Source organism: Babylonia areolata, chromosome 18 (genome assembly GCF_041734735.1).
Source record: "Babylonia areolata isolate BAREFJ2019XMU chromosome 18, ASM4173473v1, whole genome shotgun sequence".
Classification (NCBI taxonomy): Eukaryota; Metazoa; Mollusca; class Gastropoda; order Neogastropoda; family Buccinidae; genus Babylonia; species Babylonia areolata.
Genome location: NC_134893.1, coordinates 70,310,537 through 70,316,173, shown reverse-complemented (window position 1 = coordinate 70,316,173; position 5,637 = coordinate 70,310,537).

Here is a 5,637-nt window from a genome sequence, read left to right as displayed (position 1 = left end):
GACGCCACGTTCTTGGCATCAGAGATCTTTTCCCATCCCTCAGTTTCAGTTTCAGTTGCTCAAGGAGGCGTCACTGCGCTCGGACAAACCATATACGCTACACCACATCTGCCAAGCAGATGCCTGACCAGCAGCGTAACCCAACGCGCTTAGTCAGGCCTTGGAAAAAAAAAAAAAAAAAAAGAGGGGGGGGGGAATAAATAATAGATAAGCTTACATAAATAAATAAATAAATAAATAAATAATAATTATAGAAAAAGGCACCTCGCATACTTCTTCTTCCAACTGTAAATGATTCACCAGAATCAAAAGCTTTTAAAAAATCCAACCAGCCATCAAAGGCAGGGAAAAAAAAAAAGAAAAAAAAAAGGGAGGCAGGCAAAGATAGACGGTTACAGCGAAACGGTTGAATATAGATAAATTGTTTGAGAACGTAAGCATGCAGAAGAATGGCGGGGCCATGTCTAAAAGAATAGGGAAGAAAAAAAGTGCGATCAGACAGACGCCAAACTGTTGTCTGTGGAGAAACACACACATGTATTTTCTCCTCAGAAATGATCGGGTTCTTTCTTTCTTTCTTTCTTTCTGTGTATGCATGACTCTTGCTGATGTGATCTGTGCCTTTTGTGGCCAATCAGTGGCAGCCTCTGTGCGTGTGTGTATGTGTGTGTTTGTGTGCATGTGTGGGTCTGTGTTTTTGAGTGCGTTTGTGCATGCGCGAGAGTGTAAGTGTACACAAGTGTCAATTGAGTTCTGTGCACGTGCGTGTGCGTGTGTGTGTGTGTGTGTGTGTGTGTGTGTGAGGGGGAGGTGGGGGTGCGGGGGGAGGTGGGGTAGAGGATGAGGTATGTGAGTATGCATGCCTACACTGTGGGAGCAACAGGATATTGGAACGTGTATATATATATATATATATATATCTTTGTACATATGTGTGTGGAGATATGGGCATATGTGTGTGTGCTTGTACAAGTAAGTGTTCATCTGTGTGTGTTTGTGTGTGTGTGTGTGTGTGTGTGTGTGTGTGTGTGTGTGTGTGTGTGTGTGTGTGTGTGTGTGTGTGTGCCGTGGAAGCTGTGATACGTAGACTAGAAATGAGTGTGTGGAGGAGGGGGGTAGAGGAGGTGCAGGGTAATGTGTGTGGTGTGTGTGTGTGTGTTGGAGCTCATGCACGTTTATATGTATTTGACTGTGCTTTCATATCTGTGAAACTGCATGTTCGGTGCATATCTGTTATGCATGTGTGGGTGTATATGTGAATGTGTGTCTTCATGTTTTACATCTATTTGCTTTTTTTTTTTTTTTTTTTTTTTTTTTTACATTACAGTTATTTATTTATTTGTGTAAGCTTATCTATCATTTATTCCCCTTTTTCTTTTCTTTTTTCCTCAAGGCCTGACTAAGCGCGTTGGGTTACGCTGCTGGTCAGGCATCTGCTTGGCAGATGTGGTGTAGCGTATATGGATTTGTCCGAACGCAGTGACGCCTCCTTGAGCTACTGAAACTGAAACTGAAACCTGCTACAAAAAAATAAGACTGGTAATTTTCCGTACAATCAATGAATATTGTGGAAAACAAAATCCGCATCACACTTCTGACAGCGCAAGACTCACCAATGTAGGTATACTCACCGTAATAAAGTGGAGTGATGGCCTTGAGGTAACGCGTCCGCCTTGGAAGCGAGAGAATCTGTGCGCGCTGGTTCGAATCACGGCTTAGCCGCCCATACTTTCTCCCCCTCCACTAGACCTTGAGTGGTGGTCTGGACGCTAATCATTTGGATGAGACGATAAACCGAGGTCCCGTGTACAACATGCACTTAGCGCACGTAAAAGAACCCACGTCAACAAAAGGGTTGTTCCTGACAAATTTCTGTAGAAAAATCCACTTCGAAAGGGAAAAAAAAATGCACGCAGGAAAAAATATATATTAATAAAAAAAGAAAAAGAGTGGCGCTGCAGTGTAGCGACGCGCTCTCACTCGGGAGAGCAGCCCGAATTTCACACAGAGAAATCTGTTGTGATAAAAAGAAATACAAATACAAATAAGAGCACCCATCAAAGTACCCACCTTGAAGTCCACACCAGTGACCTCCGGCAGCAACACCCAGGACCCTGTTTTATTTCCACGTGCATTCACACCATGACAGGCAAACATTAACTACAGCCCCCTTTGTTGCCTGGTCGCCAATCGGCTCCACTGATCACTCTTTGGACGAGAACGAAGTTGGAGATGTACAGTCTGGTAATTTTGTTGTTGTAATAATGGGGAAAAAAAAAAAACAAAAAAAAAAAAACCCGAACGAGCTAACGCGGCTTCGTTAAAGGTCCAAAGGTTCAGAAACAATCAACACTGAAAACCTACGCGCACTGGGCATTGGGGTACCTTCGTTAGATTTGCCTGCCATTGCACAACACTGCATAAGAACGTGTTTTCTTTGTCCAGCCCTTCCACATTTGACGAAACAGACAGAACGCTTTTTTGTTGTTGAACACAGTAATAATCGTTTCCACAGTTAATAGTGCAATCAGCACTGAGGACACAGCGCGGTGGACTGAAGGGCGGAGCAGGAGAAAGAAAACCCGACCTTTCAGAAAACCCTGTGTGCTCCAGGCACTCTTTGAAAGTTGTGCATGTGTTTGAGATTCATTTTCCGAAAGATTCCTTCATCTATTGCAACTGTCTGCGGGATATCCCAAACCTTCATCACTACCTCTGTTGTGTGTGCATGATGAAAAACTTTCGGTCAGAGGACAAATTGTCGAAACGACTGTTGCGCAGTCTCGCGCACGCAACATGTTCTGAATGTCGAGAAGTTCACTGGTGAAATGTTTTGTGTAACTAAAATCAGCATGCTGTGTCAAATGTATACACACTCCACGTGCTGAAACGGTTGAATATTTGATTTTTTGTTTGTATGGTGTGGGTTTTGTTGTTTGTTTTTATCAATTATTCAAAACCCCCTTCTATTCAATCAGGGAGTGACCCAGTAACACTGTTAAAGGTAATAACGTTTTCATTCTTGGCGTATCTAATTTGAGAGAAATACATCAACTTCCATGCAAAGTCCTCCTTTAAAAAATGAACCTCAGTACGTGTTGTGCATGTATTTGAGGCTCGGCAAGGTCTCCTTCCCTGCATTTGTCATCTTCGTGTATGAAGTCAATAATAACAATTTTTTTTTTTAAATCCATGTATTTCAACCGAATTTGATTCTTCTACCCAATGTGGGGTTTTGTGGATACAGGAATACGCCAGCTAAATGACTGTATAAAAACAGGTAACTGCAACTATGATGCAAATCATGCAAGCTTGCGGTTTATTTAGTCTACTTTGATACACCAGTAATACAGCAGTAGTAACTTGCTGGACCTCTGGTTCTTTCAATGCCGACTTCAGCTTCTAGCTGAGTCGTGTGCTAGTAGTACGAATGCACATTTGATAAGTTCATTTAAAAATAAAAAGTTTGAAAAAAATGAACAAACATTATTTTGTATAATCTTTTTCTTTATTTTTTTCTTCTAAGTTTCGACGTAAAGTTTGTTCGAATAATTGACGGTGGAAAAAGCCGTGTATTTTGTTTCGCCAAAGCATTCTTATCCTTGTTTTCTGATGGCGTTAAATGAAATTTTCCACCTGATCACAGGCATCTGAACTCATTCCAATGATCGTCCGAACTCACCCATGACTCTGTGACCGATTCCTTTGAGTTTTTATTCATTTGTTATGTATTTATTTGTTGCGATACAGGCAAATAGCAGGGATAAGGAGATCTCCCCTGGATAAAATTCTACCACCCATTGAAGGAGACAGCTGACACAAACAAGTGCTGGGTACTCACCGGGACATCCATGTTGGGCAGGAAGGCTTAAAGCGGACCACCACAGTCCGCTACAGAGACAGTCGTGTCTCCGCCTTCCCGCCAAAACAGCCGGTCGCTGGCCCAGCTCCAAGTTTTAAACTCCCGCCTGTGGACAAAAAGTTCAGTCCAATCAATGAAAGGGGTGACATCTCTGCACTCAGTGGGCACACAGGGACAGAAAATACAGCCCAACTCAACCTGTCACCCCCACTCTTACTGGAGTCACCCACTGTCTGCAGCAACAGACGATCAAGTTCATTCCAATCAATCAAGGGGTGGCACGAGTCAAACGCTGCCCACGAATCTATGTGGTTCAAAGAACAGACAAGACAGATAGAAAAGATCTGTCTCAAGAAATCATATAAAATTACCTGCAAAAACCCCTGCATAACATCTTTTTGAAAACATTCTTCGCGACGTGCCTTCCGATGTGGTGCTGATTGAGAGATTGCCTAAATCGGATTCAATTGATTGGAACCAGGGTTACGGCAATGTCCAATTTTCGCAACCTAAACCATTGAACATATTAGCTGCATTTCCATGGTTTTGCGGGACGAAAAACGGAAAATCAAGATGGTGGCACATTAGTTTAGTGACTGAATCCACATCAGAATTAAGTAAAATACCGTACAAAATAAGAGTCGAAATCCACTGAAAATGGGTTACAACATCTACAATTGGTAATATCGTTTCATACATGCACAACAATTGCTGGTAAAACAGGTGCAATAATTCAGGATGCTAAAACTGGACTTGACCCAGAGTGACCGTGTTAGTGTATACAACAAAACTACAATGTCTTACCTTGAAACAAAAATCTCGGTTGGAACACATTCACAAGAGAAAATCCGCATACATGACAGCCTCAAGACACACAACGAAATATCTGGTCCAGAGAAAATTCCCCAGCTACTATTAAGCATTATTTCTTTGGGGGAAAATGTCGGTACAGAAATCTGCTCACCTGAGAAGTTCGCCTGGTCGACCGATATTCTCGCGTTTCACGCAAATCTGAACTGCACGTATCAGCAAAGGACTGAATATGTGTGTGTGTGTGTGTGTGTGTGTGTGTGTTGGGGAGGGGGGGGGTGGAGTTGGGGTGTTTTTTGGGTTGTTTTTTTTCAGCAAAGGTCTGCATGTGTTTTTCTTGCTTTTTTTGTTGTTGTTTATGTACGTTTATGTGTATTTGATTGTGCTTTTATATCTGTGAAACTGCATGTTTAGTGCATATCTGTTAGGCATGTATGTGTGAATGTGTCTGCATGTTTTACATTTATTTGCTTATGTATCATCATTGTTGTCTTTTTTATTTTATTTATTAATTCTATTCTATTTCATTTTATTTATTTATTTATTAATTTGTTTATTTATTTATTTATCTATCTATTTATTTTTATTTTTGTACGCTTATAGTTGACTTCATTAAGTTTTTGCGCCTTATAAATATTATTATTAGTAGTAGTAGTAGTTCTTTTTTATGTATTTATCTATTATTTATTTACTTATTTCTTTTTATTTTATTTTATTTTATTTTATTTTATTTAGTTGTTTTTCTCTCAAGGCCTGACCAAGCGCGTTGGGTTACGCTGCTGGTCAGGCATCTGCTTGGCGGATGTGGTGTAGCGTATATGGATTTATCCGAACGCAGTGACGCCTCCTTGAGCTACTGAAACTGAAACTGAAACTGACAAGCTTAAATGGAAATCTGAAATTTAAGAGACAAAAATGAATCTGATAGTCAATGGGTAGAGGAGGGTGGGGAGACGGGGGTGTGG